General features: G+C 36.0%; 1 pseudogene; it reads right to left on the bottom strand.

The window, feature by feature from the left end:
• Positions 1 to 2926: 2926 nt before the first annotated feature.
• Positions 2927 to 3858, bottom strand: LOC106825929 (olfactory receptor 4C45-like; annotated as a pseudogene).
• Between the last annotated feature and the right edge of the window lie 16514 nt (positions 3859 to 20372).

Below are 20372 nucleotides of genomic sequence, written 5' to 3'. Positions count from 1 at the left end.
GAAACGCCCTGTTATGTGGAATGCAAAAGTTTCATGGAGTTATATATTACTGACTAGTCACTAGCCAGTTCTTTTCCAGCTCATATGTTTTCAGCCTGGCCTATCTATGAAGCAAGTCTACCATGAAATTGGTTTAAACAATGAAGGCGAAAGGGTTTCAAGAATAGAGTTACAAAGATTAGAGAGGAATGTAAGAAATTTAACTTCTTAACTGTTTATATTAAGGGGGGTGCAAAATAGGTTTCATTAAAGCACAAAGATTTTAGGTCAGATTAGCTCAGATTTGAATTCTGATTCAGTATGTTTTGCCTAATTGATCTTCAGCAATATAATTAATCTTTCCATCCCTTGGTTTCCTAATTTATGTAATTTGAATATCCACATTACTGCATTTATTGAGCTGCAGTGAGAATTATGTAACAGAAAGAATATAAAGCACTTTGCAAACACTCAAAAAAGCCTGTCATAATATATTTGTACTGTCATTGTTTTATTGATGCTCACACCATCCTATGAGTAGGTCAGAATTATGCCCAAACAGGCTTCAAATAAATTAAGGACAGAAAGAATCTCAGGTCAGAAATTAGCTGCCTCAAAATACATAAACTGAGTGCTTAGGTCAAGACTTATTCACAAAAAGTGCTGAATTAACATTAGCTATGATCCTCTATCTTCTCCTCCTCCTCATTATCCTTATTTTTACATTGTCCAATTTCATTCCATCATTCTTGGGAACTACAACTAGATATTTAAAAGATAAATTTGATTTTTTAAACAGACTGTTGCTTGCATATATTTACAAGGTAGTCACACACAGGAATGACATAAAGCAAAACATCCATTTTTTAAAGGTTCTTATATAGGTGAGATCTAACCTGATATAAGGTTCTGAGACCATGAGAAATATCAGCATCACATGATATTCAAATCCCTGAGTAAGAAATCTCCTCCTACAAACAGGTTTCTGAGCTTTTCCCTGGGAATCACAAGCTCTTTACAGAGATAGTTTTTTTATTTACAGCACTGGTTTCTCCCTTCTCCTCCTTCTTCTAGAGGACTAGTCAGGATAGAATTCATCATTAATGAGAGGTTTTGAAATTAGTTCTATGTAGACATCTCACAGTGGCTCCGACCGTCTCTGCCACTTGTAACCGCAGAGAGATTTAAGAGCATTTTAACCCCAGAATAGATAGCTGGTGATGGGCTAGCTCCTGGTCTCCAGAGACCTGATCATTAGCCCCAATAGCTTTCATTGCTGAGATAATTACTCACTGTTATGCTGCCCCTACTTGTGAGTGGAGGGCAATAATGACATATTTTGAAGAGAAGTGAAGCTGGGTCACATGCTTGGTCCTCCTGTGATCATGCTTAATGAAAGACAGTGGCAGGGTTCTTGGTCTTCTGTCATGAACGGTAGTCCCAGGATACCTTATGCACTGGTGACATCTCTGAAAGCTATATAGCATCTCAGAAATTTTCACTATTTTTCAGCTGACTCATTTTTTCAATTTAAATTGCTTAATTCTTACAACTAAAGGAAACATGTAATTTTATCTCCCTTTTATAGATTAAAAAAAAAACAGGTAGAGAGGTGAAGCAACTTGCTTACATTTACAAGGCTAATTAAAGCTGGAGACAAGATGAGAAATCAAGGCCACTTGATCCAAACCTGTTAATCTCTGACTTCAAAGCTTCCATTCTAAAGCTCTTAGAATTTCATTGTGTTCATGATATGGGTTCAATTCTGTAATGCGAATTTGTGATCATTCTCCAGTTCCATGACATCAACTTGTTCTTACATCACTGGTAATTTTCTATAAAAGCTGTTTTGTTTTCAGAGTCTTCTTTTCCTTTGGCTATATCTAAAACATGACTTTAATGTATAGATATTTTCTGCTTACCCTACAGACTTTCTCAATTATATTTCTTTTGCACCAGCCAATTCTGATTCTAATTCTTTTTGTAGATGATTGTATGCCACAGGGAATGGTGGAGATGTATTTTTTATAAGTACCTTAGCATGCAAATGCACGTTTCTTCAGATTATAAGTAAAAGAAAAAAAAGTCTTGCTGTGGTGGGAGGACATATAAACCTCCTAAACTTAGGAAGATAAGAAAAAGTATATTTCTGGGGCCAGCCCGGTGGTGCAGGGGTTAAGTGCATACGTTCTGCTTTGGTAGCCAGGGGTTCGCCAGGTCAGATCCCAGGTGCGGACATGGCACCGCTTGGCAAGCGATGCTGTGGTAGGCACCCCACATATAAAGTGGAGGAATATGGGCACGGATATTAACTCAGGGCCAGTCTTCCTCAGCAAAAAAAGGGGGATTGGCAGCAGATGTTAGCTTAGGGCTAGTCTTCCTCAAAAAAAAAAGCATATTTCCATTAAAAGTACTTTTTGAAGGCTCTTCTCCTACTGTTCTAAACTTTTTCCATACATAGTTTTTTTTTTCTTTTTTAAAATAAAACTTCATTCTAGCTATAGTGCTGGGTATAAAGAGGGTTCAAGAATATGGCTGTTGATCTGTTTCATACCCACAATCAGGGCAATGTTATGACTTGTGGGCCTTTGGTACATTTGTCCTCATGGATCCTTTCCTCCACAAAAATATTAAAAACTCTGTTTTATGACTGCATTGGTATAAAGATGACTATACTCCAAGTCTAACTTGGGTTATATTCATTTTGTCTTATTTTAAAAGATATTAACACATTTCAAGGTCTCCTAAAACTATCATATGCTCTGTGCACCATGCCTGCTGTGCCCTAATGGATATGTCAGCCCTGCCCACAACATGAGGGATCCTGAATGAAATTGATCCAGCCAGGATAATTGACTGTCCCAAGTGTAATCAACTAGGGGAGGGAATAAATCTATACAAAATATCACTAGATTTTTTTGCCTAAATATTCTATTCACAAGATTTATTACTCTCCAGTTTTCATTAATTGCCCCCAGAGTTTTTTCATGGCATTTTCATTTCTGCATTTCTGAGGGTGTAGATCAAAGGATTCAACAAAGGAGTTACTATGGTGCAAAACACAGTCACAGCTTTGTCAGTGGGGAAGGAATTCATGGGTCTTAGGTACAGGAATGAACAAGGTGCAAAGAATAAGATGACAACAGTGACATGAAAGGCACAGGTAGATAAGGCTTTGCGATGACCTTCGGAGCTATGAGTCCTCAGAGAGCATAGGATGATGACATAGGAAACAACCAGCAGAGAAAAAATGAGCAAACAGAGTGACACGCTGTTGGCAGCAATCAGAGGCCCTAAAATGTGAGTGTCTGTGCAGGCCAGTCCCAAAAGAGGTATTAAATCACACATAAAATGGTCAATGACATTGGGGCCACAGAATGGTAACTGGACCATGAACAAAATCTGGATCCCTCCATGAAGAAACCCTAAAACCCCAGCCATTCCTGCCAGGGAATCACACACAGGTCTTCTCATGATGCTCATATAGTGCAAGGGCTTACAGATGACTACATAGTGGTCATAGGCCATGACAATTAACAATACAATCTCAGTTCCAGCAAAGAAATGTTCAGCAAAGAGCTGAGTCATGCAGCCATTGAAGGATATGGTGTCCTTTTCAGAGATCAAATCAAAGATCATTTTGGGTGCTATGGAAGAAGAATAGAAACAATCTATAATGAACAAACAGAACAGAAAAATGTACATGGGAGAACCCAGGGCTGGGCTGATATACATGATGATCAAAATGAGCAGGTTACCTGATAATGTGATCAAGTAGGTGATTAAAAACACAGCAAATAAGAGTTTCCACAGTTCTGGATTCTGGGTCAATCCCAGCAGGATGAATTCTGTTACATTTTTTCTTTTCCATTGATTCATCTTGGGTTGTGAGCACATGATCCATCTGGAAAGATAACAGTATTTCTGAGTGATAGTTTTAATTTAGTTTAAAATATTCAATCATCTCTTTAGTTCTCATCTTTCAGATTGATGGAGCCACACCTTCCACTCACCTCTGGCATTTTGCAGATAGTTGTAAAGAAGGACGGAAGGAGGTTAATTTTTTCCTAATTCGTATTAATTAAATAGTGACAATACCTTGCAAACACCAGAATACAAGCAGAGTGTTATTACGAATGTTTGACTTCCAAACTTTCTGGCTGTAAAAGTCTTGCAGATGGCTATATTTCAATTTCGGGGACAAATTTGATCCATAATAATTATTTTGAAGTTATACTTTTCTATTGGCATGAATATTTATAGGTATATGAAGACAATATTCTTTTAAATGTCTTCTGTGTATTAGATATAAAAGTACCAAGCCTGTCTGTATCTATATCAGCTGTGTCCTATGAGCCATTATTCTTTTCTGTCAAGTAAATTTCCATGGACACACAGATAAAGACAGCTGCAGATGGAGATTTTTCCATTCAAAATACCAAGGAACTATCTTTATAAGTGCTCTGTGAGCAATATTCACTCAACAGCCCCAGATGTTGTGTGCAGCTAGACATGACTCTTTGATGCTCACTCCTTCCACATCTTTGAATGTGGACATGTAAATGGTGCAAATTTCCTTGAAACTTTCTCAATATTTCTCAAGTGAATTTTCTGTGCAGTTGATCTTTCGTGGAATATAGAAAGATGCTCTGGATTAGATATATTATTCTACTCACCTTTTACAATTGGAATTAAATGAGTCATGAAGTCACCCTGAGTTTCCTATTGACAATACAAAAATGTTAGGGTCACCTAAAATGATACAATCTTACTTTTTGGCATAAGTTTAAACAATTAAGATGAACTTGAAATCTAATTTCTAACTGGTGGAAATATTGAATGTATACAAGAATATATGTATATGTGTGTATATGTATGTATGTGTGTGTGTGTGTGTGTATATATATATATATATATATATGTATTTGAAAGGATCTGTACCTAGTCTTTCAAGAGTGAGTGTATGTTGTTGTTGCAAAAGATCATAAGATATTCTATTCCTCTCCCCTTATTTTTCTTTTTTCTCCCTGCCAAAAAACATAAGCACATATTTTTCCTCAAAAGTTTATGAACACAGAATTCAGCATTGTGATCTCTCACCTTCAATAACGGTGAGGAAAGCTGTCTTTAGTTTTCAAGAAAGCTCAGTCTCTGAGTTGTTTCTTCTCTAGCAATGGCCCCAATAGATGGTGACTATGTTGTTGGTCATTTTTAATAGATTTAATTCACAAATTCTAAATTCATTGTGGCAATGTGGAAGTCCTGAAAGGGGGAAATAATTTCAAAGCATTACAAACATAAATCTAAAGAATCAATCTCCTTAATGAGACATAAATCTTACCTTCAATGTTGTAAAATGACAGTAGTTCTCAACAGTGTCTTGTCTGGCAATCTCACAGATAAAGTTTTCTACTAATTATTTTTAAAGGTTTTATTTTTCCTTTTTCTCCCAAAGCCCCCTGGTACATGGTTGTCTATTTTTAGTTGTGGGTCCTTCTAGTTGTGGCATGTTGGATGCCGTCTCAGCATGGCTTGATGAGTGGGGCCATGTCTGCTCCCAGGATTTGAACTGCCATGACCCTGTGCCACGGAAGTGGAGTGCATGAACTTAACCACTCCTCCATGGGGCCCGGACCCATTTTCTATTGATATTTTGCCGTCATTGTGTCCAAATTCATTTTTAGAGAAAAAGATTAACCTTCAATTCACAGAATACAACTACAGAAACTATTTCAATGAAAATAACTTGGCTAAATTAAGTTAATCAGATTAAAATTTGGGGGAAAGATGTATCACTGACCTTGATCTAGTAGATTGTGGATTCCTCACTTTTCATATTGAACCCAGTCATTTCTTTCTTCATCTCACGGCATATGCCCCCCAGCTGCAAATAGACTCCAAGAGCTATCAAGTGAGACACTGAAATTTTTATCTCCCTAGATAACTCTCCCAATCTTGAACATTTTAGTTTATTTTGGTTCACATTTGTTGCTCTGGATTTTCTCAAAAAATGACCTCTTTTATTAAAGAAACTTTGATAGCTCTAAGATTTAATTTCCACTCACTTTCTTGGCTTCCTATGAAGGTATAAATACATCTTCCAAATATATCTAGTTTTTCAGATGTCTTAGAACTATATCCAATCCAAATTAAAAACAGTGGGAACAGTGAAAAATTATTCAAATCAGGAAAAGTTAGTGTATGGAACTACAAAATGTATACAAAAATCAAATCCACTTGTTTAGACACTGTTTTCTTAAATCAATTCTGCCACATTTTTGTTTCCAAAAATGTTCATGGGCAATGTGGAGAGAACTCATTTTATTCCTGATTTAAGCCCTCCTTCTAACCCAGTGAGCAATGTGTCCCAAACAAATCTTCAGCTTGTTGGTACCTGACTCTCTTGCTGTCATTTACTTAACGTTCCTTCTTTGTGATTTTCTTCACTGACTCTAGAGAAATGTTTAAATACACTTTCATGAAGTACAGGATTTGGTAATGCATTGATCTCAAAAGTCCTCAGGAGATTAGTAATTGGCTCTGTTGGGGTAGCCTTTGCTGAATGGCCAGCCAACGTCTTTCATTTACTCCCACGTGGCACCAGAAACATCATTAGAGGCCAGTTTTAGAAATGCAGTTGAGCTTTGGTTAAACCTATTTCTTTGGCTATAGTATAGGATGAGATTTGGGTAAAGCGAGTTGGAAAGCTTCATTATAGCGCTTTGCTGCTCATTTTGTGGTAGGAAACCCCAGCATAGATTATGGAGTGGATTTAGCTCTAAGCAAGGGTTTCATAGAATGGATTTCTCTCTGAAAACATGACTGTTCTAAGTGATATGTTTGCCCTGAGAATGGAAATGCTAGTCTTCAAAGTTATGTGCCAGCTTACCCTGGGAAACTAAGGAGAGTTAGACGGCAGGATTTGTAGCTACCAATGGTTGAGTAATTTAAAAGTAATAAACATATAAACTTCCTTTGGGGTGAGTTCTTAGACGACAGATTCTCAGAATGTATTCAGGGGAATATAGCTTTTCTCTCTACTCCACAGAGAGAGAAATTCATGAGGACTTACAGTAAAGTACCACACTTTCACACAGTAGATATTGAGAAAAATCACTCAGCTGAGCACGCATGTATAAAGACATCCAGAGGTAGAGAATAGAAACGTTAGAGAAAGGATGCTCCACTACAATCTTCTCTCCCTCAGCTTCTGAGGTGATAAAGAACTGGCTGGAACCCTGCAAAGAATCACTTTCCTTTTTATAATCCATCACCTTGAAACAGAATTCACATTCTTCTGAAGTCCAGAACCAGAAAGGGAAGCCATGCCTTAAGCTCTATCCTAACAGTTAACAATTTGCTGCTTTGTTCGCTGCCAACCTGACTCACAGTCTTTCCCTCTCCAATGGTAGTTTTTCTTAATTGTGATAAAATATACATAACATAAAAGTTACCATTTTAACCATTTTTAAGTGTACAGTTCAGTGGCATGAAGTACATTCAAATTGCTGTGCAAACATCACCACCAATCATCTCCAGAATTTTTTCATCTTCCCATATTGAAACTCCAGAACCATGAAATAATTATCCCTCATTCCCCCTTCATCCATCCTCTGAAAACCAGTATTTTACTCTCTGCTTCTATGAGTGTGTTGATTTTATGTACCTCACATAAGTGGGATTATACAATATTTTTCCTTCCATCACTGACTTATTGCACTTTGAATAATGACTTCAAGTTTCATCCATGTTGTCATGAACGGCAGGATTTCCTTCGTTTTGAAGGCTGAATAATATTCCCTGTATGCATAGGCCACGTTTTTCTTTTAAATCCATGCCCCCCTTGATGGAAATTTAGGTTGTTGCCACATCTTTGCTATTGTTAATAATGCTGAAATGAACATAGGAGTGAAGATACTTACTTGAGATCCCGATTTCAATTCTTTTTAGTAAATACCCAGAAGTGAGATTTCTGGATCATATGCTAGTTCTATTTTTTAATTTTTTGAGAAACCTCTATGCTGTTTTCCATAGGACTGTACCAATTTACACTCCCACCAATGTTGCACAAATGTTCCTTTTTCTCCACATCCTCACCCACACTTCTTATTGCTTGGCTTTTCAATAATAGCCATTCTAACAAGTGTGAGGTGATATCTTATTGTGTTTGTGATGTGTATTTCCTTGATGATTAATGATGTTGAGCATCTTTTCATCTACTTATTGGCCATTTGTATGCCTTCTTTGGAGAAATTTCTATTCAAGTCCTTTGCCCAATCTTCTTTTAATTGGGCTACTTTTGCTGTTGAGTTGTACTAGTTATTTATTGATTTTAGATATTAACCCCTCATCAAATATATAGTTTTCAAATATTTTCTAACATTTTATAGATCAACTTTTCACTCTTCTTTCCTTTGTTGTACAGAAGCTTTTTAGTTTGATGTAGTCCAATTCATCTATTTTTAATTTTGTTGCCTGTGCTTTTAGCGTCATATCCAAGAAATCATTGATCAGTCCAACGTCAGGAAGGTTTCCTGCTAAGTTTTCTTCTAAGACTTTTATAGTTTCAGGTTTTATGTTTACATTTTTATCCTACTTGAGTAGATTTTTGTGTACGGTGTAAGATAAGGGTCCAATTTCATTCTGATCTGTGTGGATACCCAGTTCCAAGCACCATTTATTGAAGAGTTTATCCTTTCCCAACTGTATATTCTTGGCACCCTTGTCAAAGATCTGTTGAAAAGGTATATATATTTACACATATGCATGGTTTTATTGCTGGGTTATCTATTCTGTTCCATTACTCATATGTCTGTCTTTATGCCAGTACCAGACTGTCTTAGATACTGTAGCTTTGTAATATAGTTTGAAATCAGGAAGTGGAATGCTTCCAGCATTCTTCTTTCTTACAATTGCTTTGGCTATTAGGCATCTTTTGTTGTTTCATCTGAATTTTAGGATTATTTTCTGGTTCTGTGAAAAATGCCATTGAGGTATTGATGTGAGGGGCCAGCCTGGGGGCACAGCAGTTAACTTCTCACTTTCCGTTTCATCCCGGGTGCGGACATGGCACTGCTTGGCAAGCCATGCTGTGGTAGGTGTCTCACATATAAAGTAGAGGAAAATGGGCACGGATGTTAGCTCAGGGCCAGTCTTCCTCATCAAAAAGAGGATGATTGGCAGCAGATGTTAGCTCAGGGCTAATCTTCCTCAAAATTTAATAAAATAAAATTAAATTAAAAAAGATATTGATGTGGATTGCAGTGACTATAGATTTCATTGAGTAGCATGGACATCTTGACATTATTGAGTCTTACAATCCATGGGCATGGGATATCTTTGCATTTATTTGCATCCCTTTTGCTTTCAGCAATGCTTTGCACTTCTCAGTTTGCTAGTCTTTTATCTTTTTAGTTGTTTATTTCTAAGTAGTTTATTCTTTTTGAGGCTATTGCAAATTGGGTTTTTTTCTTAATTTACTTTTTGGATAGTATGTTATTAGTGCATAAAAATGCAAATAACTTTTGTATGTTGATTTTGTATCCTGTTATTTTACTGAGTTTATTAGGGTGAGCAAATAATAGATAATAGATGATCTGAACAAAAATCCCAATTTGCTTATTAGTTGAGGGAGTTCCTTAGTGATTTACACAAATAAGATTATGTCATCTGAAAACCGTAATACCTTTACTTCTTACTTTCTGACTTGGATACCTTTTATTGCTTTTGTTTGCCTAATTGCTCTGGCTAGAACTTTCAGTACTATTTCAAACGTAAATGGTGAGAGTGTGAATTGTTCCTTGTTCCCAATCTTAGAGGCAAAGCTTCACTTGTTCATTCATTGAGTTGTTGAAGAAAGAAGTTGTTCAGTTGTTGACTATGATGTCTGTGGGCTTGTTTCACATAGCCTTTATTATGTTGAGGTAATTTCCTTCTAATCCTAGTTTGTTAAGAGTTTTTATCGTGGCAAGGTATTGGATGTTTTCAGATGCTTTTTACGCATCTATTGATAAGATCATATGACTTTTATCCTTCATCCTGTTAATGTGGTGTATCACATTTATTGATTTTTGTATGTTGAACTATGCCTCCCAGGAATAAATCCCACTTGGCTTCGGCGTATGATCCTTTTAACATGCTGTTGAATTCACTTTGCTAGTACTTTGTTGAGTATTTTTGCATTTCTATCGTGCAGTGATTTTGGCCTGTGGTTTTCTTTTCTTGTGGTGTCTTTATTTGGCTTTGGTAACAGAGTAATGCTGGCCTTGTGAAACAAATTTAGAAGTGTTCTTTCCTCTTTAATTTTTTGCAAGAGTTTGAGAAAGACAGACATTAATTCTTCTTTAAATTTTTGGTAGAATTCACCAGTGAAGCCATCTGGTCTTGAACTTTTCTTTCCTGAGAGGGTTTTGATTATTGATTCAATTTCCTTGCTCATTATTGGTCTATTCAGATTATCTATTTCTTCATGATTCAAATTTGGTAGCTAGTATATTTCTAGAAATTTATTCATTTCATCTAGGTTATCCAATTTGTTGGCATAAAATTGTTCATAGTAGTCTCTTATAGTATTTCTATTTTTGTGGCATGAGGTGTAAGGTCTCGTCTTACATTTCTGATTTTGAGTTTTCCTCTCTTTTTCCTCAGTCTAGCTAAAGTTTGCCAATTCTGATTATCTTTTCAAATAGCCAACTCTTAGTTTCACTGATTTTTTCTACTGTTGTTCTAGTCTCTATTTCATTTATTTCTGTTCTACTTTCATTATTCCTTCCTTTGCTAACTTTGGGTTTAGTTATTCTTTTTTTCTCATTTTTCGAGGTATAATATTAGCTTTATTTGAGATATTTCTTTTTTTTAGTGTAGATATTTATTTCTATAAACTTACCTCTTAATATTACTCTCACCACTTCCCATAGGTTTTGGTATGTTATGTTTTAATATTTCTTTGTTTTGAGATATTTTCTGATTCTCCCTTTTATTTCTTCTTTGATCTATTGGTTTTACCTGAGTGTGTTATTTAATTTCCAAGTATTTATGAATTTTCCAGTTTTACTTCTGCTCTTGATTTTTGGTTTCTATCTATTTTGTTCAGAAAGATACTTTGTATGATTTCAATCTTCTTAATTTTTTAAGTCAAGTTTTGTGGGCTAAGATATGATCTAACCTGTGTAATCTTCTATGTGCACTTGAGAAGAATATATATTCTGTGCTAATGGATGGAATGTTTTGTATATATCTGTTAGGTCCATTTGGTCTATAATGTTGTTCAAGTCCATTTTGTTCTTATTGATTTTCTGTCTGGATGTTCTATCTATCAGGAAAATGAAGTATTGAAGTTTCCTATTACTATTATCACATTGTTTTCTATTTCTGCATTCAGATCTAATAATATGTGCTTAATATATTTAAGTGTTCCAGTGTTGGATGCATGTATATTTCTAATTATTATTTCTTCCTTTTGAACTGACTCTTTTATCATTATGTAAAGTTTTCCATTGTCTCTTGTGAAAGTTTTGTCTTAAAGTCTGTTTTGCCTGTCATAAGCATGGACACCCTTTCTCTATTTTCATGACCATTTGCATGAAATATCTTTTTTCATCACTTTGCTTTGAACCTATGTGTGTCCTTAAGCCTTAGGTGAGTATCTTGTATATAGTGATGATATAAGCAAAAGACTAACACTGGAGTAAGCATCAACTCCACCCTGTTCCATTATCCTCCATGGAAAAGTGCACCAGTCAAAAATAAAATGGATCAGCATAGATGTGTAGGTCATCTCACTACTGAGGGAACCCTGAACAAGAAGATTCCTGCAGTTTTATGGAGCCAGACTCCTCATATAGAAAACCTAAGAGTATAAACAACTATTATACATAAGAAGTGAATTTAGCAAGTATAGTGGATAAACACATAACCTTGGCCAGCAACCCAACTTTCACTCTCGATCCAAACAATGAAACAGAACCTCAAATATAATTCTTCCTAATTTCCTCCTCCAACCTATCAGCTCCTAGAAATATGAACCTGCCTCTACTTCTCATATAGTCTTTCAACTGATATTACAATCCTGGTGCAAGAACAGTAGAACTTAAGGAAAAAAGTATAGCATTTGATACAAGCAAACACTGGGTTTGAATTTGGATTTTGGCTCAGCCATTTAATTGGTATCTGCTTCCTTAGCTCTAAAGTGGGGACAATAATATATACTTTCAGAGTTACAGTTGTGATCATCAAAAACTGAAACCATATATTCTAACATATAGTGCTCAGTAGGACGAGGTCCGTGGTATAAGGACTTTCAAAAATTCTCTCCTCCACTAAAGCAATAAGAATACTGAAAAAATTGTCAGAATCAACATTTTCAGAGTTCTGAAAGGTTCCCAAAGACTTGTAACATTTCAAGGAGTTCATATTCAAGAAGAATCACTAAATCTCAGTAACAACAGTAAGGTTTGCAACATTCAACTTGACCTATTTCCATGTCCCCTCCCCAGCTCCTCAGTAACCTTACTGTTACAGCCTGGAATCATAGTGAAAACCAGCATCCCGTAAGCCGCTGGAGGGGGCAAAATGGGATTGAAGATCCTCTAAAGCCCTTTTCTCAGAAAAGTATCATTATTTAGCCTGTCTGTCAGTTTATTGGAACACCTAACTCACAAGACTCTCTTTGTTTAATTTGACTTGGAGCCTCTTCCTGGGGGAATATGTTAAAAACAAAGAGAGGTAACTCTTGAACATGGTGGCAGTCTTAGGTAGTGGATAATAGTTGGAGCAAACAAAAGACTAAGATACCACAAGGGGATTTGAAATTATATGACACTATGACATATTTCTGGGAATTAGAAAGGTATGTTTATGAGTAGAGCTGTGCATAAGCCCAGACTGTGTGCACATTCAGGAAAGACTACACTTTCACCTCTGGCTCACCCTGACACTCTGTGGAAGTAATAATAAAGACTAAATTAAACTTGTAAACTATGTGGCTGAGAGATGAAGGTATGACTCAATATGGACATAACACCCTTTGGCAAAGATTGGAAGACTTATTGGTTCTAGGAATCTAAGAACATTATTTAAGATGAATGTAAACAAGAAGCGGATTCTTTGAAAAGATCACTAAAGTGACAAAACTAGCTAAATTGACTAAAAGGCAAGACAGAAGACTCAATTTACTAAAATCAGGAATGAAAGAGGGGATATTGCTACCAACCTTACAGGAATAAAAAAAGACTATGAGGGGATATTATGAACAGTTATATGCCAACAATTTATATAACTTTGATGAAATGGACAAATTATTAGGAAAACACAAAATACTGAAACTGCCTCAAGTGAAATATAACAAGAGATTGAAATAGTAACAAAAAAATAAAACTTCCTGCAAACGAAACCTTAGAGGAGATGGCTTCACTGGTGAATTTTATCAAACATTTAACACAACTTCTTCACAAACTCTTCCAAAAAATAGAAGAGGAGGGAAAACTTCCCAACACATTCTATAAGACCAGTATAACTCTGCTATCAAAACTAGACAGGGTCTGGCCCCATGGCTAGGTGGTTAAGTTTCCATACCACTTTGAGAGCCCAAGGTTTTGCTGGCTAAGATCCTGGGCGTGGACATGGCACTGCTCATCAAGCCATGCTGAGGCATCATCCCACATAGCACAACCAGAGGCACTTACAACTAGAATATACAACTGTGTACTGGTAGGCTTTGGGGATAAGAATAACAAGCAGAAGGAGAAGGAGAAGATTGGCAGCAGATGTTAGCTCAGGTGCCAATATTCTTCTAAAAAGCAAAAAAAATAAAAAACCAAGCTAGACAAAGACATCATGAGAAAAGAGCTACAGTCTACATCTCTAATGAATATAGACACAAAAATCCCCAACAGAATACTAACAATCTTAAGCTAGTAGTCTATGGAAAGGATTATGTAGCAAAAGCAACTGAGATTTATCCCAGGAATGCAATGTTGGTTCAATATATGAAAATCAATCAATATAACAAACCATATTAATAGAAGAAAGGACATAGTTCTCTGTAGTGATAATTGCTATTGTTATGTTTTCCCCAGTTCTCCATCCACTGCCTAGCCATATATTTAACTATAGCAGCTGCTTCAACTCTGATGAAACTGGTTTAAACAATGCCCTCTCCTCTATGCTGCACAGTACCCTTTACAGTATGTGTTTGAAGATGATAGAATATATTTGGCTGCTCCAAGAACCACTATCCTGAGGTATGTGTGAAGAAAATTTGAAGAAATCTGTTCACCTAACATTTCTTTCATTGAATGACTGGTGGAATTCCTAGACCTCCAAGAAAAGTCAATGGAAAATCATAAAAATCTGTCTTTTTAGATTTTGACACTGGACAATTTGGCACTGGGAATTTAGCCTCCACTTGGCCTCAAACTCTAGATATCTAGATATCACTCTCCCTGGAAATATATCAAGTCCCAATATTCCTATGAACAGAGTATGTCTTGATGTGTTTATAGTACAGTTGAGGATTGACACAGTATCTCAAGCTCTGATGATCGCAGCCAGTGAGGAAATTTCCCCAGGGACAGGCAACCTGAATGAAACCTCATGTTGTTATTTACACAGAACTTAGACTCCTTCATGCTCCAGTTCATGGTATCCAAAGGCTTATAAGAGGAGTGCATTACCACATAGTTTTCCATACCAGGAATGTAGGCTGTTAATACATAAGTTTAAAGTGTAGGGATAAGAACGATTCAGGTGAAGATGTGTCTGTTGTTCATAGATGAGTTCTCCCAAATATCTGCTTCTAAGGTGAAATCTTTAAAAAACAGAGATAATTTGTAGGAGGGCAAAAACATTAGAGAGAAAGACAGGTCATTTAATGTGCTCAGTATCTTCTCTAAACACTGTGATTCAAGAAGAAACAGCTTTCTTATTTTAAGAGCAGAATAAGAGGGGGTTATTAAGTGAGAGAAATAGTTTTGTTTCTTATTGTATAGTTAGATAGCTCTGTGCTGAAGATCAGAAGATCCTCCTTAGTACCTAAGTACTTTGGGTTTCAAATTCACCATAGCATTTTCTTTTCTTTTGACTTAAATTTCCAAGGCATTAGAGCATTGAAATGTATGTTGAATCAATTTGAATAAAGTTGTGCCACCTTGACATCCTCTGCTTCCTGTAACATTGCCCAGTCAGTGGAGACTTGAGAAATATACATTACATGACAAGATGTTTGAACAGCTACTTATAATGGTTATTTCTTATTCCTGAATACATTGGGCAACCTCCTTAACTACAGAGGCAATCATGGTAAGTTAACTAGAATTGCTGATTTTTAAAAAGCCAGTTTTTCACATTTTCATCTTCCCCTAAGGGGTTTATAATTAAAATCCCTGAAGCATTACTTTCTGATATTTGATAGGGTATCACTTTTTAGATATTTTACAGAAATATTTGTTCTCACTGTGTACGGATAGATCTATAATTTATCAGAAATACGTTTACATTTTATGGATTCTGAGTCAATTTCTAGGTCTTTGAGTGTTCACACAGTGAAGTAATGCAGCAGAGTGTAGCTGGATGAGTCATTGAGGGATTCTTCCAAAGATAGAACATATTGTATGATAGTTTAGATAGTCAGAGATTGGCTTCTGTATAGTCACTCATTTCCTTGAAATAATGGTCTGACTTTGACAATTTCCAGGAATAAAAAAACTTTGAACTGATAAGAGAAGATATGAGAGGCATATGAGAATAAAGGAGGCAAATTTGAGGTGAAGCTGAGATAAGGTGTGCAACTTTCATTGTGGTAAAGGCAGGTCAACATGGGAGAAAGGAGAAGGACAGCATATGGATTATGTTTTCTGATGGAAATATACAGATCTAAAACTGACATCCCAAAGGAGAATGCATGAAAATATAGGATATGCAAGAAAGAATGTACTCTTTGCTGTGGTTAGGAAAAGATATTAAACTCCAAGATGGAGGGAACTTTTTATTCTGACTATTCAAACTTTCTTAGATTTTGTTCTAGCCAGGCAAGACCTTATTTCTGCTACAAGGAATGTGGTCCCAGTATTATGACTGAATCTCTGCATCCTTGAAATCAGACTTAGCCATTTTTTTTTTGAGTGTCAAGACAGGTATTGCTAAAGATGAGAGATGAAAGTAAATTCCCTTTGTCACTTTAGGGTGATTTTTCCTTGTATTCACTAATCTTAAGGCATCTTTAGGAAGACAAGATGTGGTGGTGAAAAAAAATCACTGTATTGGATATTAGAAGACCTAGATTTGTGTTGTGGTCTACTTCTAATCAATTAGCCACATTTTCATGGACTTTATTTGTCTGGGCCTCAGTGTCTTCATCTTTAAAGATCATATATATTGATAAAATGAAAGGCAGTGGAGGATTTTTAGTAGACAATAATTCTAGCGTCTTGTTCACTGGAACCTGAAACTCATTAACTTCTGACTCTGCATTTCATAGCTTAGCAAAAGAACTGCTATAGATTACATATAGTCACAGATCTGTGACAGGAAAAGAAATTGATCTTGTGTTTGAGTCTGCCAATTGACACAGGGCATTAAAGATATTAATTTAGATATAAGATCAAGTTGTTTTGTTTGTATGTTTGCTTCTGTGTAGTGTGGGACAAAAGGAGGCATATTAAAACTGTAAAAGAGAACAGCTTTTTAAATATATTCTAATTACTTCAAGATTTGTAATAAACTGAGGTAACGAGTGAAATAATAAAGATGAATGAGTCAAATTTTGTGTTTGTTGTCTGTTTTATCATGAAATATGTTATTCATAGACCATCAGAAAATTATAAAACATATTACTTGTTTCTTGGTTCTCCCAAGGGCCATCTCTTCTAGAGAAGAGCTGCCAATTAGAAGTGTATTCAACTTTCTTCTCGAGGTCTCTTGCCCTTGGAAGAATTCTATGATACATCAGGATATCTAGAAGGGAGACCACTATCTTGGGGCTTGGAACTCTAAAGCTAGCTTCTAAATGAAGCATTTGTGGGATCATCCGGAAGACGTTTTCTTTCCATGTACCTCATTATCTGACTTGCCTACCTGTAACAGGAACAATTCGCATTACCTTCACTGCCTTTTTGCTTTAAAGATACATTAAGATAAAGAGAATTAAAGAATCTAAGGCCCGGAAAAAAGTGAGAGTTAATAATGGCAAAACTTAGTTTTAAATACTGTCTTAAAGTTTAATTGAGCCATATGTGTAATCCTCATCAAGTAAATGGAAATAGATTTTTCAGTAAACTGATCCAGTTGATTATTCAAACTTGTTCATTGACTATCAGTATCAGTGATAGAAGTTAAAATCAGAGATCAATAATCTTTGATTAACAGACTAAAGATGGCAATTAGGATGATTGTAAATGATCTATGGGGTAAGTCAGGGCAGGCTCACTTTGTCCAGATCTCCTCAAAACAGTTAATGCCCAGTCAGGCCCTCATTCTATGTCCATTTGGTGAACTAGGAAGAATTTCATGAATACATTAAAGCAGTTAATTCATTTATATTCAGATAATATTTCCTGGGGTCCCATCATGTGACGTTGTACAATTCTCTATGTTTGTTTTCCTTATACGTTCCACTCAATTAAAAAATTCGTGGCTTAAACTTCAGACCTCTTAGAAAACATGGAAATTATATTTATTTTTGCATCATAAAATTAGTAATAGAAGGTGTAGAAATTTGGAAAATACTAAAAAGTATAAGGAAAGAAAAGATCACATATAATCTTACATCCAGGAGTAAATGTCCTAAATATATTAATTTTTTTCTCATAAACTTTTGTATGCAAGCATTTTAACATAGATGAAATAAAACCCATATAAAATTTTATGAGAAATACTTGAATTTGAATTTTATTCCTAAAATATACATATAAAACCTATAATCTTCAAATACTAATTATTTAACTATCACTCACTAGCTTTTCAACTATAGTATATTTACACAATTATAATTAGGATATACAGGATTAGGATTAGGATTAATTAGATATAATTCATCTCATTCCACATATTTTTTTCTAAGTCTTGTTAGTCTCCCAAATTATTACTTCTAATGACTACATTTTCCATTATATTGATGTTCGAACAAAGTTTTGTAAAGATTACTCTGACCCAGGGAAATGGAGTTCATTTCTTCTGGGTGTCCTATGTCTTATAAGAATATTTTTGAGGCCAGGATAATAAAAGACTGAGAGAGTGAACTAAGAAACTTTTGAGTTATCTATTCCTGGGGAGTTTTGTGAAGAGAAGGAATCTTAGGTGAGATTGTCAGAGTACTGTTAAAAGGCAGAGTTTTGGATTATTTAATTCTTTTAGTTCTTTCTTTTCTTTCGTATTTTTAAGGAAAGCATTCCTTCTTGAAGTTTTTATCACTTATACCACATAGATGGAGAATAAAAGAAATGTGACTGAATTCATTTTAATAGGTCTTACACAGAGCCCCAAAATGCAGAAACTAGTGTTTGTGGTATTTTTGGTTCTATACATGGTAATGTTCTAAGGTAACCTGCTCATTGTGGTTACCATTAGCACCAGCCACCCTCTGAACTCCCCATGTACTTCTTCCTGACCCACCTTTCCTTGATAGATGCAATTTATTTTTCTTCTTCAGCTCCTAAGCTGATTGTAGACTCCCTTAATGAGAAGAAAACTATCTCCTTTAATGGGTATATGGCTCAAGTCTAGGCAGAAAATACTTTTGGTGCTACTGAGATCATCTTGCTGATTGTGATGGTTTATGCGTACTATGATGCCGTCTTCAAACCTCTGCGCTATATGACTGTCATGAGCCACAGGCTGTACATTCTCTTGCTTTGAGTAGCCTGCACACAAGAATTTCTCCATGCAACAATTCAGATCCTCTTTATAGTCTGGCTGCCTTTCTGTGTCCCCAATGTCATAGATCACTTCATGTGTGGCTTGTACCCTTTTTGAAACTTTTCTGCATGGACACTCATACCCTTGGTCTCTGCTGCTATTATCAGTGGATTCACATGCCTGTTAAACATCCTTCTCTTAGTATTCTCCTATGTGATCCTCTTGTGCTCCCTAAAGAACTATAGCTTGGAGTGGAGGCACAAAGCCCTCTCCATCTGTATCTCTCACATCACAGTAGTAGTCTTATATTTTGTGCCCTGCATATTTGTGTGTTTGTGCCCAGTGACCACTCTGACCATTGATAAAACTGTGGCTGTCTTTTATACTATAGGGGCCCCTATGCTAAATCCCTAAACCATGCCCTCAGAAATGCAGGTGTGAAAAACTCTGAGGAAGCTCTGGTGGAGAAAACTGACTTCAGATAATGATAAGCAGAATCATTGAGCATTACAGATAGAAGGAATAGAGGTAATTAAGTCCAAGCCTCTTGATCTATAGATGAAGACATCAGCTCTAACAAGAGGTTGGATAATGGTTGCAGATAGCCACTTCAGCATGGAGGTAAAACTTGGACTGGAATCCAGGCTTACTTTCTCCCACGTTACACTCTTGTCATCACAACTTGCATTGTATTAACCAATAAATATTTATCTATTAACTGGGAATCTGAAATATCTTTACAAACTAAAAGGTGTGAACCTACAATGTTGGATTCTTATTAAAATAGTCTTATTACATAACAGTGAGATGTTGATTATGACTGATAATTGAAAATAACATGTTTGATGATATCCCTTTACTTTGTGGCCTCAATATAAATTCTTTCCTTTGTGATTTTTTTTGTTCATTAAATTTTGGTTGTATAGCAGAAAGAGATACTATTTATCAAATGCCCATAAGGATGACATTGTATTAGGTATTTTTATATTATATCAGTCAGGGTCCAATCAGGAGACACACCACATAGTAATTTGAACATGGAAAGTTTACATAAAATTATAAACTATATCAGGGCATTAGCTAGAAAGGTATAATGAGTACTCTAAAGAATGTCCTGAGGGGCCGGTCCAGTGGCGCAGCGGTTAAGTGTGTGCGTTCTGCTTTGGACATGGCACCACATGGCAAGCCATGCTGTGGCAGGCATCCCACGTATAAAGAGGAGGAAGATGGGCATGGATGTTAGCTCGGGATCAGTCTTCCTCGGAAAAAAGAGGAGGATTGGCAGATGTTAGCTCAGGGCTAAACTTCCTCAAAAAAAAAAAAAAAAAAAAGAATGCCCTGAGCCTGAGAAATAAATATCCAAGGAGGGATCCTATTTAGAAGGTGGAACTCCTCCCCAAGGCTGGGATTCCAATCTCTCGGAGAAAGTCTATTTGTTATCCACTGAATAGTAGAGGTTTACTGTGTTGTCATGGGTCAGAACTAGTTCCTAGTAACTGGACAGAGCCTTGCAGGCAAGAAAAAGCCTGGGAAGCTAGGAGCAT

This window comes from Equus asinus, chromosome 17, assembly GCF_041296235.1.
Source record: "Equus asinus isolate D_3611 breed Donkey chromosome 17, EquAss-T2T_v2, whole genome shotgun sequence".
Lineage (NCBI taxonomy): Eukaryota > Metazoa > Chordata > Mammalia > Perissodactyla > Equidae > Equus > Equus asinus.
This window is presented reverse-complemented; position numbering and strand designations above follow the sequence as displayed.